Here is a 19,757-nt window from a genome sequence, read left to right as displayed (position 1 = left end):
TGTGTGAGCATTCTCCTGGAAGCAAAGACGTGGAGACAGTGAAAGCTTCTGGTCTGCAAGTAAGTGTAATGCACAAAACACAGCACAACACATATGGACTTGGACACAATTTTCTTGCAATGTACAATGGCGTTATGGAGCAGCAGCTTGCCCATGGCTACCATCCTGGACACATTATACATCCAGTATTTATTTAACTGACAGAGCACCATCAAACTCCACAACATTTTTATTGACATTAAAACCACTGTCCTCACCATTAATTTTCCTTATCACTATATATTCAGAGTATGGGAGGAAAGACATGCAAACTATATATAGATATTGTATTTGGTGAGGTTTGAATTTAGGACAATGGTGCTGCAAAACAACAGTGCTAACCACTAAGCTACAGTGCACATATAAACCAATGAAAAAGGTCTACATTTCCTAGTATGGAGATATGTCATGTCTAGTGTTGAGCGATACCTTCCGATATTTGAAAGTATCGGTATTGGATTGGATCGGCCGATATCCAAAAAATATCGGATATCACCGATACCGATACCCGATACCAATACAAGTCAATGGGACACAAATATCGGAACGTAATAGGGAGCGATCCTGGATGGTTCCCAGGGTCTAAAGGAGAGGAAACTCTCCTTCAGGCCCTGGGATCCATATTCATGTAAAAAATAAAGAATAAAAATAAAAAATATGGATATGGATATACTCACCCTCAGACGGCCCCTGGCTGTCACCACTGCAAGCGTCTGCCTCCCTTCCTAAGAATGCAGAGAGTGAAGGACCTTCGATGACATCACAGTCACGTGAGCGGTCACATGAGCGGTCACGCGACCAATCACAAGATCGCGACGTCATCGCAGGTCCTGCACTCACTGCATTCTTAGGAACGGAGGCTGCCGGTTGCCAGGGGCCGTCGGTGGGTGAGTATATGCATATTTTTGGGGCAGCACGGTGGCGCAGTGGATAGCACAGCAGCCTTGCAGCGCTGGAGTCCTGGGTTCTAGCCCCACTAAGGACAACATCTGCAAAGAGTTTGTATGTTCTCTCTGTGTTTGTGTGGGTTTCCTCCGGGTACTCCAGTTTGCTCCCACATTCCAAAGACATACTGATAGGGAATTTAGATTGTGAGCCCCAACAGGGACAGTGACAATAATGTGTGCAAACTCTAAAGCGCTGCGGAATAAGTTAGCGCTATATAAAAATAAAGATTATTATTATTTATATTTTTTATTTTTATTCTTTATTTTTTACATGAATATGGATCCCGATTCCGATTTCCGATAACGCAAACATAATAATATGTACAGCACAAGGATGTCATCTGTGTGATGTACATTTTTCATGGACCCATAATAAATGCTGCTTTAAAAAATGGACATGTTTCTGTGTATCTGCTCTAGGTCTCTTAGGTCTCGTTGACATTGTAATGTCATGTGAGCCGTGCTATCAATAAGAAGCTGTGATTAGGCAGCTGCGCTACTTACATTACATTACTGCCCTCACTATCTACCAATAACTAAATGTAAGGCATAATTCACACGAGCGTGTATTGGGTCAATCATACAAATCACACTCTGATTTAAGTTTTCTTAGAGTGTGATCATGTGATCATAGCATGATCTGATTCTCGTGAATGAGGAGAAAATGCAGGAGAAAATGGAGAAAAACATTTCTCCATGTTCTCCAATGTGTCAGTCCATGGACATCACCCTCTAATAACCTACCTTTACCCGACATTGCAATTTCATTGGTCTAAGGACTTTTTGCTGTTTGGGGGGGATTTCTGACACAGAACTTTCCTTTGGTTCCTGTATCCAATCACTCACTTGCTCATGTCATCTGCACCTTACACATCTCCAGAATCCAACCTTTTCCCACATTAAAAAAACAAAAAATCTATCTGTCCCTCTTATTTATCTGGACTGCAACTCTATAGTAATTGTTCTTTCACTTATTAACCCCTTCATGACCTTGGGATTTTCCGTTTTTCCGTGTTCATTTTTCGCTCCCCTCCTTCCCAGAGCCATAACTTTTTTATTTTTCTGTCAATATGGCCATGTGAGAGCTTATTTTTTGCAAAACAAGTTGTCCTTTTGAACAACATCATTGGTTTTAGCATGTCGTGTACTAGAAAACAGGAAAAACATTCCAAGTGCGGTGAAATTGCAAAAAAAGTGCAATCCCACACTGGTTTTTTGCTTGGCTTTTTTGCTAGGTTCACTAAATGCTAAAACTGACCTGCTATTATGATTCTCCAGGTCAGTACGAGTTCATAGACACCTAACATGTCTAGGTTATTTTTTATCTAAGTGGTGAAAAAAATTCCAAACTTTGCTAAAAAAAAATAATTGTGCCATTTTCTGATACCTGTAGCGTTTCCATTTTTCATGATCTGGGGTCAGTTGAGGGCTTTTCTTTTGCGTGCCGAGCTGGCGTTTTTAATGATATAATTTCGGTGCAGATACGTTCTTTTGATCGCCTGTTATTGCATTTTAATGCAATGTCGCGGCGACCAAAAAAAAAGTAATTCTGGTGTTTCGAATTTTTTTCTCGCTACGCCATTTAGCGATCAGGCTAATCTTTTTTTTATTGATAGATCGGGCGATTCTGAATGCGGTGATACCAAATATGTGTAGGTTTGATTTTTTTTGTATTGATTTATTTTGAATGGGGCGAAAGGGGGGTGATTTAAACTTTTATTTATTTTTTATTTTTTTCACATTTTTTTTACTTTTTTTAACTTTTGCCATGCTTCAATAGCCTCCATGGGAGGCTAGAAGCTGGCACAATGCGATCGGCTCTGCTACATAGCAGCGATCATCAGATCGCTGCTATTCAGCAGAAATGCAGGTGTGCTATGAGCGCCGACCACAGGGTGGCTCTCACAGCTACCGGTGATCAGTAACCATAGAGGTCTCAAGGACCTCTATGGTCACTCTGCAGAAGCATTGCTGACCCCCGATCATGTGATGGGGTCAGCAATGCGCTCATTTCCGGCCGCCCGGCTGGAAGCGCCGGTTAAATGCCTCTGTCTGCGTTTGACAGCGTCATTTAACTAGTTAGTAGCGGCGGGTGAATCGCGATTTCACCCGCCGCTATTGCGGGCACATGTCAGCTGTTCAAAACAGCTGACATGTCCCGGCTTTGATGCGGGCTCACCGCCGGAGCCCTGCAACAAAGCGGGGCTTCTGACCTTGGACATACTATCCCATCCGAGGTCAGAAAGGGGTTAAAATGTCTCCTCTCCAATCCATCATGAATGCAGAATCCAGGATTGTATTTCTATCCAAACTCTGCAGCAATGCCTCCACTTATTGCCTGTTATTGCCCTGGTAACCCATCCACTGCAGAGCACAATATAAACTTATCACTCTCACCCATAAAGCTCTCCACAATTTTGAACCACAATGCATTTCCTCCCTCGTCACTGCATCTCACCCTACACTTACTGTCTGTTCTGTATCTGAACTAAGTCTAACAACCTCCATAATCCATAACTTTTTTCTGTCTCCAAGACTTCTCTCATGCTGCACCAGGTCTTTGCAATGCATGACCAATCTGAATAATACCTCGCCCCTATATTTTTAAGTTAACTCTAAAAGCACATCTCTTTATACAGGCTTATTTCCCTAATGACTAAATGACAGACCTCACTTCACTAGTTAAACTCTTCCTTGTTCCCCTTTTCTAAATTTTCCACAGAATCCGGTCCTTCTGATTCATCCGTCTCCCCATCTTTCATGCACCCAATAGCACGTGGTAACTGTTCTTAGACACATATACTGGTAAATGACTGGTTCATGAAGATTTCTTTGAAAACCCATATTTATTATAGTGATGGCTGAACCATGCATAGCAAGTATTTTTTAAGTATTGTATCTTTCATATTTCCTTATATTATTATCGTTATTTATTTTTAGAACACTAATTCTATGGTGCTTTATATGTCAGTAGAGTTTGCATAAAAAATACAAATATACAGTTAGGTTCAAAAATATTTGGACAGTGACACAACTTTTAGCATTTTAGCTGTTCACCAAAACATACTCAAAATACAGTTTTATAATCAATATGGGCATAAAGTGCAAGAATCTCAGCTTCAGTTTAAGGGTATTCACATCCTAATTGGAGTAGGAGTTTAGGAATTAGAGCTCTTTAATATGTAGCTGCCTTTTCTAAAGGGACCAAAAGTAATTGGACAATTATCTCAAAATCTCTTTAGTGGGCTTTTATGAGCTATTCCTTCATTAATTCATCATCAATTAAGCGGGCAAAAAGGTCTGGAGTGGATTTTAGTTGTTGCATTTGCAAATAAAGCTGTTGCTGTGAACCAACAACTTCGGAAGGAGCTCTCAATGGAAGAGAAACAGACCATCATTAAGCTGAAAGGCCGAAAAAAAGAAGAAATACATCAGACAGATTACAAAACTGTTAGCAGTGGCCAAATCAACACTTTGGTATATTCTGAAAAAAAGAGCACAGTGGTGAGCTTGGGAAGTCAAAAAGGCCTGGATGTCCACAGAAAACCACAATATTGGATGACAGCCAAATCCTTTCCATGGCGAAGAAAAACCCCTTCACAACCCCCACCCAAGTGAAAAACACTCTCCAGGAAATAGTTGTTTAAGTCTAAGTCTGAGGGTTTGCCACAAGATGCAAATTGTTCAGGCTTAAAAATAGAAAAGATGAAAAAGTAAATAGCACAAGCAAACACAAAATATGCAGTGGAGGGATGTGGACCCTGTTCACAGAGATGTAGCGGTCCATCAAACGGTGTTTGGTTCTCAGTGCAGAGCAAAGCATATGTATAGACAGTGGAAAAAATATGCGACACTCATAAGTTAAAAAAAGTGCAATAGTCCATTTTTTCTGGCTTCGGAACATGGAGAGAAACAAGACGTGCAGCTTACACAATGTCTCTGCACTTCACAGTACAGATGGACAATGATCCAAACATACTGAGAAAGCGACCCAGAAGTTTTTAAGACAAAGAGATAGAATATTCTGCAATTGCCATGTCAGTCAACAGATTTCAACTGCAATGAGCATGCATTTCAAATGCTTAAAAAAAAACTTAAGGCATAAAAACCCCAAAGCAAGCAACAACTGAAGTCAGCTGCACTAGAAGCCTGGCAGAGCATACCAAAGGAGGAAATTATTTTTGGTAAAGTTAAGTTGTCCTATTACTATTGAGCTCCGGAAATGAGGAGGCTTTATAGAAAAATGGTTGCAATTCTAAATGTTTCTAAGAATATTTTTTTCTCAACCTCTTTATTTAAATTTGAAAGTCCACACGTCAATTGTATCTCAGTTGTTTTGATCTCAAATCCAAAAGAGTGGCATGCAAAGTGCAAATCACAAAGACTCAGTCACTGTCCAAATATTTATGGACCTAAGTGTAAATTACAATGAATAAACTAACAGTGACAGTGACAAACAGGTGCAGAAGGGAGAGAGCTCTGCCCTTATGTGCTTAAGCCCCCGTCACACTAAGCGAGGTCGCTAGCGAGATCGCTGCTGAGTCACAAGTTTTGTGACGCAACAGCGACCTCAGTAGTGATCTCGCTATGTTTGACACGTAGCAGCGACCAGGCCCCTGCTGTGAGATCGCTGGTCGTGTCGGAATGGCCTGGACCTTTTTTTGATCATTGAGGTCCTGCTGGGTAGCACACATCGCTGTGTTTGACACCTTACCAACGACCTCGTTGACTACAACGTCACACAGGACGTCCCTCATCGAGGTCTGACTCGTCATAATAGCTGCCATGTGACAGGGTCACAACGACCAACGACATCGTTGTACAGGTCGCTACAGGTCGCCGCATCGCTGCTGCGTCATTGGGAAGATCTCACTGTTTGACATCTCACCAGCGACCACATAGCGACGCAGCAACGATCCCTGACAGGTCGTATCGTTGTCGAGATCGCTTTAGCGTCGCTAAGTGTGACGGGGCCTTTACAGTCTACAGGACATAGATTATAAACTTGCAAGCAGGGCCCTCTCTCCTTCTGTGAATGTTCAATTATGTCTTCCTCAATAATTGTAAAGTGCTGTGGCATATGTTGAGCGATGAGAGACCTATAGGTAAAATTGCTGGAGCAGTGCCTGTACAGGAGATAAATATATGACATTTTTATTTTGTATGGTGGGACTACTTTATTTTAAAAGGGGTTGCCCAGGTAGCGGACAACCTGTTTAATACAGTTTCATGAATGATTGACTTTATTACCAAATCGCAAACAATATGTGCATGTTCACATGTTGAGTATTTGTAGGAGATTTTTTCTGCATTAAAATCCTAATGTTGGCAGGTAAAACACGGCACAAAATATGTTAAAAATTTTTACATATTTGTGATGCATTTTTACATGTGGTTTTAATGTGTTTTTACTTTAGTTTTTCCATTCATGTGAAAGGGTTAAAACGCTGCAAAAATTGATATACTCCAGATTTGAAAAATGGTTTGATTGATAAAATCTGCAAGGAAAAAAAGTAAGACACAAGATTTAAGAAATGTTCCTGGTATTATGAAGTATAGCATTTTTATCCATGAAAAGTGCATGTAAAAAAGCAGCAATGACGCTTCATGTGAATAGGTCCCAAACATTCCAATTATATAGAGCAATATATCAGCTACGGTCTGCTGAGACTGCAGCATATTTCCCACAGACTGCGTTGCCCAGATCTATCCTTATTAGCCTCTTCATCGACCTGCTTTTGTGTAATTGTGTAAAATAACAGGGCATCTCTTAAAAGTCCTTCAAGAATCTGTTCTTAGAGTTCAATATAGAGTTATAGTGCTGGATGACATTGTTGTCCTTGCAAGTATTTCTACTGAACTGCAGTATTTTGGAAAATTTTAGCTGTTTTTATGGATAAATTGTTGTGTACTGAAACAAAGACAGCAAACATAAAGCAGAAAAGGGGATGTAAACTATTTATCAAGTCTATATTTTGAAGTAAAGCTATACTAAACCTTGCAATATAAATCTGAAATCTTGCCTTTTGGCAAGTTACTGTCTTCAAATGTTCTTTGACTGTGACAAATTCATCAAAGCAGAATGCGGCTTCAGGGATTCTTAATAATAACACAGCACAATGTTATCTGCCTGGCTAAAAGAGAGAAGGTTTATGACCCTTTCCATCTAATTTAATTAAAAAAAAAGATGTATATTGAAAATAATATATTAAGTAATGTCTTAAATACTGCTGTAATCTTTTTAGAAATGCAAGTAAAAGTTATTGAGATGACTGAGGACTGTTCATGTGGTCATATTAACCATTCATCAGTATAATAAAAGGAAAAATAACATTAAACACTCCACTATTCAATAAGTATACAACAGAACAAGGGAGAACCATCCGATTATTTTATTGATTGGATTATCTGTAATGTTTATTGCTGTCGTGCTGTTATTTGTTACTTTTTAATAAACCACAGTTCTGCAATAAACTAAATTAAACTTAGCTGTGTTATCATTAATTTTCTATTGTCGATTAATGGAGGCAATTTTCACATACTGCACAAAGCACACAGTGATATACTTTTATTTTTTTAACAATCCACTAACTAAATTTTATTACCATTTTGGAGACCAGTGAAAGTGAAAAAAATGTTTCAATTGTATGATGAACTATAAAAAAGTGGCAGATATTTATATCCTAATAAACCATAGTAATAAACTTAATAAAAGTTAATATCTTTACCTTGATTCTCATTTTACAAGCCTTTGGCCCTTGAAATTAGATTGACAAAAAAGTAATCTTTGAGATGAGAAAATCAGTGCTAAACAACAACAAAATCGTTTAAAATTTCCCCAAATTTACAGAAGCTTATTTTTAGAAATTGTATTCTTGAAAATCCAGTAAAATGATGGACTGTCTTCAGCAGTTTAGGTAGATTCTTATGGGAGGGGAAGAGGTTAAAATCCACCCTACTAAAATCATCCTCTCTTCTCGGGTTTACATTTCACTCTCAGCGATTACATGGGCTGGCGAATGTCATGACATCACAATGCCAGAAATTACATTGAGCCCTAGCCAGTGTCAGAAGCATTGGCAAAGAGTGAAGCGCAGACCCGTGCCAATATGGAGCTGGTGCATTAGGAAGCCAGCAGAGGACTCATGTGGAGCTACAGATAGTGGGACAGGTGGTGCGGCACGAGCAAGTATAATTTACTATTTTTTATCCCCTTTCCAGCCTATCTCTTTATTATTCTTTGGGTTCAGGTGACTTCAGATTGTAATAAATATTCTTTTTGCATCAACTAAATTTAACACAAATCAAATTTTCCACCCGTATTTGAGTAAGTATTTGATTGTGAATTTTGGCAGATTCATTCATCTCTATCTAACAACACGTTTCTTTAATCATAATTGTCATAAACTAGTGATGTACAGCATTTTATGGTCCATAAGCGACATTTTCACACTTGGATTTCTCCAGGACTGTGTTTTGCTAGACAATTTGTCAAGGGAATCAAAGCATCTAGCGTCAAAGCATCTAGTGAAACACTTAGTGGGCACACCCTGCATTCTAGTACCAGTTTATACATGTGCCATGTAATCATTTTATTATTTAGACTTGCCATCCTGAAGGTCAGTTGGTAGGGGACAGTGGGTGTGGCAGTTCAGGTGAGGATAAATATTTATTTTATTTTTTACATCTTACTTTGATTATTCTCTGGGGTCTAGAAAGGCCCGGTTGCATAATGAGGGACATTAAATTTGCAGAGAATAGAATTTAATTTCCCAGGAAAATCTATGCGAACAAGCAAATTCAATTTTTGCCTGATCTGCTTACCTCTAACAATCATTTCATAATAAATTGACTTTTTTTAGTACTTTGTAATTTGCCATATATCAAGTTGTGGATAGTGTTATATTTATTTTGAATAAAACACTACATCAAAAATGTTCTTAGTGTATAAGCTAAAAATATGTGCCATTCAGATCTAGACAGAATTACCATTATCCGAGAGAACATTTGAGCATCATATATCAGTATCCCGTTGAACATTAGTTTCATTTACAGGACTCCCAGTTATCGGGAGGGAGAATGTTTTTTGTTCTTTTTTTCTCCATCACACTCTAGAAATGAAGAGACTATGCATATATTTAGCTATGGAAGGCCCAGAGAAGGCCACACAGTTCACTATTAATACTTACCAAGTGCTGCACCACTTCTCATCACTTTGGAAAATACATGGCTACAACCACCAGATGAATGGTTGGATGTGTTCAAAACAGCAAAACAGGTTGACCACCTTCACTCAAAACTCATGGAGATAAGTAAATCTCAGAACATTAGTATGTAAACTATGTCAATATAAAGTAGCTTAACATGCTCTGAACTAGGATAAAAACAAAATGAGCAAATACCCTGCATTAATTAAATAAGTAAATAGTTATAGTACATGTATAACAGAGGGTACATAGTTGACACTGTTTTGACCAAAAAAGAATAACAGCAATCCCACCGCGATAAGGCATACCCAATTGCAATGTTCCTTTCTCTAATTTAATATACTGTAATTGAGATTTAATTTGTAAGTTAATTAATGTCATTTAATATTACATTAGAGTTAAAACCATCCTGACTGGGTACTCTTTGTCATGGTGGAATGAGTTTTACACTTTTTTGACCCTATCAGTGTCAACTAAGAAGGCTACGTTATTTATATGTGCTATTGCTATTTGTTTACTTATTTACTGGAGAGTATTTGCTCATTTTGTTTTTATCCTAGGTAATGTTTGTTAATGGCCACAGTGTGAATGTACACATTGCACTTACACAGTGGCATGTAAAAGTTTATGCACTCCTGAATAAAATTACTGTTATTGTGAACAGCTAAGCAAGTTCAAGATAAAATGATCTTTAAAAGGTCTAAAGTTAAAGATGACATGTTTGCTTTGTATTTTAGGCACAAATTATATATATACATATATACAGTACAGACCAAAAGTTTGGACACACCTTCTCATTTAAAGATTTTTCTGTATTTTCATGACTATGAAAATTGTAAATTCACACTGAAGGCATCAAAACTATGAATTAACACACGTGGAATTATATACTTAACAAAAAAGTGTGAGACATCTGAAAATATGTCTTATATTCTAGGTTCTTCAAAGTAGCCACCTTTTGCTTTGATGACTGCTTTGCACACTCTTGGCATTCTCTTGATGAGCTTCAAGAGGTAGTCATCGGAAATGGTTTTCACTTCACAGATGTGCCCTGTCATGTTTAATAAGTGGGATTTTTTGCCTTATAAATGAGGTTGGGACCATCACTTGTGTTAAGCAGAAGTCTGGTGGATACACAGCTGATAGTCCTACTGAATAGACTGCTAGAATTTGTATTATGGCAAGAAAAAAAGCAGCTAGATAAAGAAATATGAGTGGCCATCATTACTTTAAGAAATGAAGGTTAGTCAGTCTGAAAAATTGGGAAAACTTTGAAAGCGTCCCCAAGTGCAATTGCAAAAACCATCAAGCGCTACAAAGACACTGGCTCACATGAGGACCGCCCCAGGAAAGGAAAACCAAGAGTCACCTCTGCTTCTGAGGATAAGTTTATCTGAGTCACCAGCCCCAGAAATCGCAGGTTAACAGCAGCTCAGATTAGAGACCAGGTCAATGGCACACAGAGTTCTAGCAGCACACAACTGTTAAGAGGAGACTTTGTGCAGTCGGCCTTCATGGTAAAATAGCTGCTAGGAAACCACTGCTAAGGACTGGCAACAAGCAGAAGAGACTTGTTTGGGCTAAAGAACACAAGAAATGGACATTAGACCAGTGGAAATCTGTGCTTTGGTCTAATGAGTCCAAATTTGAGATATTTGGTTCCAACCACCGTGTCTTTGTGCAACGCAGAAAAGGTGAACAGATGGACTCTACATGCCTGGTTCCCATCGTGAAGCATGGAGGAGGAGGTGTGATGGTGTGGGGGTGCTTTGCTGGTGACACTTAGGGATCTATTCAAAATTGAAGGCATACTGAACCAGCATGGCTACCACAGCATCTTGCAGCGGCTATTCCATCCAGTTTGCATTTAGTTGGACCATCATTTATTTTTCAAAAGGACAATGACCCCAAACACACCTCCAGGCTGTGTAAGGGCTATTTGACCAAGAAGGAGAGTGATATGGTGCTACGCCAGATGACCTGGCCTCCACAGTCACCAGACTTGAACCCAATCGAGATGGTTTGGGGTGAGCTGGACCTCAGAGTGAAGGCAAAAGGGCCAAGGGCTAAGCATCTCTGGGAACTCCTTCAAGATTGTTGGAAGACCGTTTCCGGTGACTACCTCTTGAAGCTCATCAGTATATAATTCCACATGTGTTAATTCATAGTTTTGATGCCTTCAGTGTGAATTTACAATTTTCATAGTCATGAAAATACAGAAAAATCTTTAAATAAGAAGGTGTGTCCAAACTTTAGGTCTGTACTGTATATATATATATATATATATATATATATATATATATATATATATATATATATATATACACTCACCGGCCACTTTATTAGGTACACCATGCTAGTAACGGGTTGGACCCCTTTTGCCTTCAGAACTGCCTCAATTCTTCGTGGCATAGATTCAACAAGGTGCTGGAAGCATTCCTCAGAGATTTTGGTCCATATTGACATGATGGCATCACACAGTTGCCGCAGATTTGTCGGCTGCACATCCCAAAGATGCTCCATACAAGGCAGGATGGATCCATGCTTTCATGTTGTTTACGCCAAATTCTGACCCTACCATCCGAATGTTGCAGCAGAAATCGAGACTCATCAGACCAAGCAACGTTTTTCCAATCTTCTACTGTCCAATTTCGATGAGCTTGTACAAATTGTAGTCTCAGTTTCCTGTTCTTAGCTGAAAGGAGTGGTACCCGGTGTGGTCTTCTGCTGCTGTAGCCCATCTGCCTCAAAGTTCGACGCACTGTGCGTTCAGAGATGCTCTTAGGCCTACCTTGGTTGTAACGGGTGGCGATTTGAGTCACTGTTGCCTTTCTATCAGCTCGAACCAGTCTGCCCATTCTCCTCTGACCTCTGGCATCAACAAGGCATTTCCGCCCACAGAACTGCCGCTCACTGGATTTTTTTTCTTTTTCGGACCATTCTCTGTAAACCCTAGAGATGGTTGTGCGTGAAAATCCCAGTAGATCAGCAGTTTCTGAAATACTCAGACCAGCCCTTCTGGCACCAACAACCATGCCACGTTCAAAGGCACTCAAATCACCTTTCTTCCCCATACTGATGCTCGGTTTGAACTGCAGGAGATTGTCTTGACCATGTCTACATGCCTAAATGCACTGAGTTGCCGCCATGTGATTGGCTGATTAGAAATTAAGTGTTAACAAGAAGTTGGACAGGTGTACCTAATAAAGTGGCCAGTGAGTGTATATATAGTCATTTTTATATTATATTATAAAAAATTACAAGGAAAATGGTCCTATGCAAAAGTTTTTTCAACCTACATGGTAAGTACCAAGCAGTACACCCTTTGCAAGTTCCACGGCTTATAAACATTTTTTGTAGCAAGCCAAGAGTCTTCCAATTCGCGTTTGTGCTATTTTCATCCATTCTTCCTTCAAAAATTCTTCCAGTTCTATGAGATTCCCAAGTTGTCTTCCATTCACTGGTATTTTTAGATCTAGTCACCGATTTCCAATGATGTTCAGATCAGGGGACTATGAAGGCTATTATAAATCCTTCAGTTTGCACCTTTTGATGCAATCTATTGTTGATTTTGAAGTGTGTTTAGGATTACTATACATTTGCTGAAGCTATCATATTTTCAACTTCCACTTTTTTATAGATGGTGTCCATTCTTCCCTATAACCATGAAATGTTCTCTGTGCCATTGGCTGCAACACAACCCAGAAGCATGATTGATCTATCCCCATGCTTAATAGAAATTATGTGCCCTTTTTCCACATGTACCTTTGATCATTGTGGTCAAAGAGTTCTATTTCAGATTCATAGGTCCTTTGGACTCTTTTCCAAAACGCATCAGGCTTGTTTAGATGTTCTTTTGCATACTTCTGATGCTGAACTTTATGATGAGCATGCAGAAGAGGTTTTTTTCTGATGAGTCTTTCATGAATGTCATATTTGTGCAGGTGTCTCTGAACAGTAGAACAATGTGCCACAATTCCACAGTCTGCTAAATCTTTCTGAAGGTTTTTTGCAGTCAAGTAGGGGTTATAATTTGCCTCTCTAATAATTCTATAAGCAGCTCTCACTGAAATTTTGCTTGGTCTCCCAGATCTTATCTTGACTTCCACTCTTCCTTTAACTGCAAGTGATTAATTACATTTCGAACTGAGGAAAAGGCAACTAGAAAAAGCTTTGCCCTATTCTTATAACCTTCACTTGCTTTGTGGGCCTCCACCATTTTCATTTTCAGAGTTCAAGGCAGTTGCTTAGAAGAAACCATGGCTGCTGTTTTTTTGGCACGAGGTTAGAGCAGGCTGGGTTTTTATAAAGCTGTTAAATTTGCATCACCTGGCCTTTCCTAATGATGATACTTAAAAGCCATAACCTCAACAGGCTGCTTAAGGTCTGAAACCTCGATCAAAGTTATCTGAGCACGCAAATCTCCAAAGGTGCCCAAACTTTTGCATAGTCCTATTTTCCTTTTTGTAACTTTTAAAATGTAAATAATGATAATATATTTTTGCTATTTTGCCTAAAATGCAAAGGAAATGAGTCATTTTTAACTTTAGCCCTTTCAGGGAGTATTTCATCTTCAACTTGCTTTAATGTTCCAAATAATAGCAGTTTAAGTCAGGGGTGTCCAAACTTTTACATTCCACTGTAGCAACATGTGCTCTAGCTTATTTCATTAGTTGTGCTCAGAACTACAGAAATAAATATTTTTAATTGGATATTTATTTGCATCAACACATCAATTTCTGTATTTCTGGAAGTAAAAAAGCAAAGAATGAACTTTAAGACAAGACCCAGTTCATGAATGACTGCAGAGTCATTTCTCGTGGAATAGCTTAGAGCCATAATTAGAGTAAAACCATGACGCAGTAGCTGATAGTTATAATGGGCATACTTTGAATGACATATTTTTAAAATTAAATGTTTAGATATAAGCCTTACTCATCGATTTTAAAATATTTTGCATTTATCCTTTAGTTGTATTATGACTATGATGCTCTAAAAACTTCATGTGCAATGCAAGTATAAGTGCAATGTTGCGTTCTTTTATTTTCTGTAGTGTGTGTTGTGGTGTTGAAAAGCATAAAGCGAAGGTGGAAAGAAATGAGAAAAGTTCTGCACTTTGTGCAGTCTTAAAGTAATAAATGGTACTTTCTTTTTATTACTGCAGTGGGTTTTAAGAGGCTACAGCTTACAGAAAAAAGATCTCAAAATGTATTTGTTTTTCACTGAAATATGACAATATTCTTATCACCATGTGAGAGTACTATTATACTGTGAAACTCTGAAAGCTTATTTCACGTGTGGTATAGATTCCAGTAATATTGCTGTATATCACCTATTTCTTTTGCTCAGCGTGGGGCCAGAGCTGCTTGAGGCCTGTGTTTTAGTTCTGAGTCATTTCCTCAAAGACACTGGGGATATTCATTATCTTCTGATATCATTTTATTATTCTGAAAGCATTCTGGTATTTGAGGACATATCTTGTTTTCCAATACTTTGGGCTCACTAAAGTTATGTAACTCAAATTCCTGCTGCTTTGTTATCATTTTCATCATGATACAATATAATTTCAATTGATATACACCAGTGACAAAAGCAATAATAATATATGAAAAGCATGATTTCCTGTTCTAGTCTGTTATCACCAAAAGAGCTTTGCTAAGAAACACCACAGAGTGTACCAAATTCTACAGAAAATTAAATTATAAATATATTGACTTGAAGAGTAATGCTACAGAGAGGTCAATACAAAAATTAAATTAAGATGTACAAAGGGCATAATATTTGTATATCACATTCAATGCATTGTTGTCATCAGAAAAATAAACTACAGCAAATATGTTCCTTGGGAAGTTAAATGTACTACAGACATGAAGTTAAACTTGTTGCTTACTTTTTATACATATTTAGCTTCCTAATTTACTTTGAAGACACTTAAAGGGTTACTCCCATCATTATAAATGGGTTTTGTTTCATTGTGTATGTGAATGCAAGCAAAATTTCAATTTACTGTTTAATACATTTTTCACCTGTTCTTGAGATATCAACACTTTTCTTTTGTTACATTTAGATGCCTTAGAGATCGACCACTGCAGCTAGAGACCAGGACAAGTGTAGCGCTTACAGTCTCTTTTCTTTTGAGCTTGTAAGCTCTGTTGTAAAGGTGGCCAGGATTGCTGGAATGTGCAGTTACCCCCTAATACCTATCAGTTTCAGCCCTGAGTTATAAACTATACAGCAGCGGTGGTCAATCTATTAGGCAATGAGTTGTTGGCAAAATAAAAGTATTAATTTCTCAAGGACCAAGGGAATTTTAAGAAGCAGAAACCTGCAAAAGAGCTTGTTTTTACAAGCATTATCAAGCAATATCCCTCTATAAAGGTGGTAATAATCTTTAAAGTATTTCACAAAAGTTATTAATCTGTTACTATGGTTCCACATCAGCTTATGTCTTCCATCGGAAATAGACATCAGGAGGGTTTTCCAACATATTCCACTTTTCACGTATACAGTGCCACTGTGTATAGACATATATAGGCATCTACAGACATAAGTTAACAATGCTGTCACTAGTTATCTTGCAGTTTTTGTATGTAATGGATGTGTTTGTTTATACTGGATGCATGTCATTACAATTGATATCCTTTTGACTAATCCATTTTACTTTCATTTGGAAGAAAGCACCGTTGAACAGGAGACCGGAGTCAGACTTTGAAGCTTGAACAATCAGCTGGGAGCTGAGGCGACATAGACCAATGAAGTTTGAGGTCAATATGATATTTATAACCCCCTCGGGCACTAACCACTCAAGCTCAGACAATGAATGACAGTGAAATATTTTTTTAGAAAACAGAAGAAAAAATTTTTCAAGAGGAAGATGAGAAGAGGAAGACAATGCAACAGGTCTGCCATGGACAAAAATACAAATGAGATAACATGTTGGGAAACTCTATCATCAATATTTCTTCCCAAAATTTAAGTCCTACACAATTTTCTTTACTTCAGAAATGACTTTTACTCTGCCTCACTTATAAATATAAGATGGTAGCCTGGACATTGACCTTTTTGTCAAAAAGATTGATAGCAATAACCGCCTTCTTTTTTCAAGTTGCCACACCTATCCACTATAGAATTTATTCCTATTTCACCATTCAGTAAAGTGAAACACATAGTGACTAATATCCAAGCATATAGCAAAAGTCTAGAAAAGATAGAACAGAGATTTCAAGTGAGGATTTATCCTAAAAAATGTTTACAACATTGAAGAAACCCACCCATTATTCCTCAGAGATCTTTGGGACAGAGAATCCTTTTTGTCCATACATTTCATCCTTTTATGTATAGAATGCACCATGCATACATAAATATTTGTGCCTGTTGAGAGCCATCTACCCCCAGGTAGAGGAATTTAAACTTTCGTCTTACCATGCTTTAGATGCTCAGCCAATCTTTGTGACAAACTTGTACATGGAGATGTGGGGGTCTCTTGTTATGGACTGGTAATTTAGGAGCGACATGCGACTAGCTCTGGGCAGGTGGTAACTATACAGACCGCAGTCCCTGATCTTAACACAACACTAGCAGTAGCCGTGGAATGTTCCTGTCACTCCCTGGACATCTCGTCACAGCCGGAGAACTAGCTACCCCTAAAGGTAGAAACGGAAAGCTATCTTGCCTCAGAGAAAATCCCCAAAGGATAGGACAGCCCCCCACAAATATTGGCTGTGAGAGGAGAAGGAAATTACATATGTAGTATGAAACAAGATTCAGCAAAGGAGGCCAATTCTAGCTAGATAGACAGTAAGGAAAGAAACACTGTGCGGTCAGTAATAAAAACTAGAAAAAGTCCACCGCAGAGATATGCAAAAATCTCCACACCTGACTAAAGGTGTGGAGGGCAAAATCTGCAGCCCAGAGCTTCCAGCTTAGCTAAATAGATACATACTGATAAGCTGGACAAATGAACAAAACATAAATGTGCTGAACAATAAGTCCACAAAAGTGGACTGCAAAAGGACAAGCAAGGACAGCTTTGCTGAACGGGTCAGAGTGTCAGGGAAATCCAAGAGCCGTGCCTCCAGGCAAGAACAATTGGCAACTGGCATTGATTGAGGGATAAAGCCAGACTAAAATAGCCGAGCAGAAAGAAGATCAGTGGAAGCAGCTGCTGATACTAAATCCCAGAAGCAGCTATACCACTCAAAACCACAGGAGGGAGCCCAAGAGCAGAATTCACAAAAGTGCTACTTACAACCACCGGAAGGAGCCCAAGAGCTGAATTCACAACAGTCTCTATAAGATTACCAGTACAAAGGTTACTAAGCATTCCAAAAAAGGCACCTTTCCATGCATTCATTGCCCTCAATGCAGTAATGTTCAAAAGGGAGAAAGTTTATTTCATTCTCACACAGTCCTGGAGATTGCCATAAAATGTTTTTTACTTGTGATTCTTCATATGGGAGTTATGATATCAAGTGTCCATGCTGTCTCATATATGTTGGAAAAACCATCCAGAATATATGAGACCGACTTTACCAACAAAAGTCGAATATCTGATGTGGCAAAACATATTAACTTCTTCCATATTATTTTAATCAGATGAAGCACAAAGTCTTTCAGTTAAAATTCCAGGTTTTAGAACAAGTGCTGGCTTAAAGAAGGGATGGCAACAGATTGAATATCTTAACAAGACATGAATCCTTTTTGGATACATATATTCGAAACTCTTGAGCTCAGGGGACTCAATAGGGATTATGAGGTTTCCAGTTTTATCTGAAATATTGCTAATCTAGTTTTCTTTTTCCACAGCAATGCTTAGATTGATCCCTCATTCCTCACTCTTAGAACAGGTATACAGTAGGTTCACTATTTACTTTTCTACTTCCCTTCTTCATTCTCTTTTTAGGTATTCTTTCCAATCTGCACTGTTATTATTGTTCTACATTTTCTCTACGACCTGTCCTGATATTCCACTATGTCTCTTACTTCTCATTCATATTCTTTTTTTTCCATTTTTTGTTATATTTTAATTACATTTTTTTATATTTCATTTATTTTTTTTTTATCCCCATCCTGACTTTTTATTTATATTAATTTTTTGTTTATCTATTTTTATTTCTTAATTTTTGTTACTTTTTTGTTATTTCTTTCTTAATCACTTTTATTCCTTTCTTCAACATTTTATATTTCATCATTTATTCCTTATTTTTGTCTATTCTTATATATATATAGTCATCTCTTTGTTCTATATATTTCTTTGCATTTCTTCCCATATGTGGATCTCTTTACTTTCCTTGGGCCCACCTAATTTTGTCTGCTTCACCATTCAGCACTTTGAACTAGCAGATTACGACATGGGTAACCAGCAATACATAACGTCCAGTGACGTATTACCCTTCAACTAAGATCAATGCAGGCAACACATTTCAGTAACCTTCACTTCCGGCCTCGTCTGGAAACTCCTGACACTCAGCCAGATTTTCACTCACTGTATCCACATATACAGTAGTATTCTTACTTAAAGCCACTTGACTCCAGCCAGCTCAGTTATTGCCATGCTCCAAGCATTGATATGAATATCTCCATAGCTCCATTAGCATTTCTTTGTATGCTTACATTTACCACATGGTTGCAAACCCGTGAGTCAGTTAATCTGAATTTTATCAGTAGAAGCAATTATTTCCTTTTATCAATCAATGCCTTTTTTAGTTATTTGTCCATCCCAATTCCACTTACACCATGTGCAAGGAGATAAGGGTGCGAAACCAACCTTTACTTCTATATACAGTAGATATATAAAAAATGTCCTCATGCCCAGATATAATAAACATGCCATGATTCCTATAGTTTCAGGATGTCATATACGTTATCACCTTTGTACAGGAAAGATATACTGTATATCTTGGTACCATGTTAGCCAGTAGATAGAAAAATATTTAGAATTGAGAGTCCTCAGTGGTTGATACCTTTTAATGGCTAACTGAAAAGATGGTAACAAATTGCAAGCTTTTGAGACTACTCAGGCCTCTTCATCAGGCATAGACTAAAAGAGTGATGCTTTGTGCATAAATATGTGATTCTCCAGAATTTCTTTTAGTCTATGCCTGATGAAGAGGCCTGAGAAGTCTCGAAAGCTTGCAATTTGTTACCATCTTTTCAGTTAGCCATTAAAAGGTATCAACCACTGAGAGCTCTCAATTCTAAATATTTTTCACCTTTGTACAGTAATATTTATTTATGATATACTACCTAGCATGAGCCTAGTTTGTTTCATCTCTGGCCGTTAAAGTACTTTTTTGTTATGCAACAATACATATCCTTTTTATATCTTTTACATAAGTTTTGTTTTCCCATTTTCCATGTAAATTTGTTTATCATTTTTGTTATACTACTAAATTCAATTTTTTTACATTTCTGTTTTGTTATTTGGTCAGTATTAGTGATGAGCGAGCATGGTTGCCACTGCTTGATAGTCGATCGAGCATTGGGGTGCCCTGCTATGCTCGTTACTAGATCAAGTATCACTGGTGATCAAGCACCATGCTGTTAGACAGCCAAAAAACATGCG

At 38.1% G+C, this 19,757-nt stretch overlaps 1 protein-coding gene and 1 long non-coding RNA gene across 3 annotated transcripts in view; one reads left to right on the top strand and one right to left on the bottom strand.

Annotated features, from left to right (window-relative positions):
- Nucleotides 1-19,757, bottom strand: part of CSMD1 (CUB and Sushi multiple domains 1) — a 2,858,343-nt gene that overhangs the window by 1,932,925 nt on the left and 905,661 nt on the right. The gene's annotated exons all lie outside the window — the stretch shown is intronic.
- On the top strand, nt 8,079-18,516 carry LOC143809948 (uncharacterized). Its single transcript, XR_013222553.1, has 4 exons — nt 8,079-8,175; nt 15,868-15,957; nt 16,037-16,093; nt 17,999-18,516. It is a non-coding gene; the product is annotated as an uncharacterized LOC143809948 (long non-coding RNA).

This window comes from Ranitomeya variabilis, chromosome 2 (genome assembly GCF_051348905.1).
Source record: "Ranitomeya variabilis isolate aRanVar5 chromosome 2, aRanVar5.hap1, whole genome shotgun sequence".
In the NCBI taxonomy this organism is placed as follows: domain Eukaryota; kingdom Metazoa; phylum Chordata; class Amphibia; order Anura; family Dendrobatidae; genus Ranitomeya; species Ranitomeya variabilis.
Note: the sequence above shows the minus strand (reverse complement) of the source record. Positions and strands in the feature narration are given on the sequence as shown.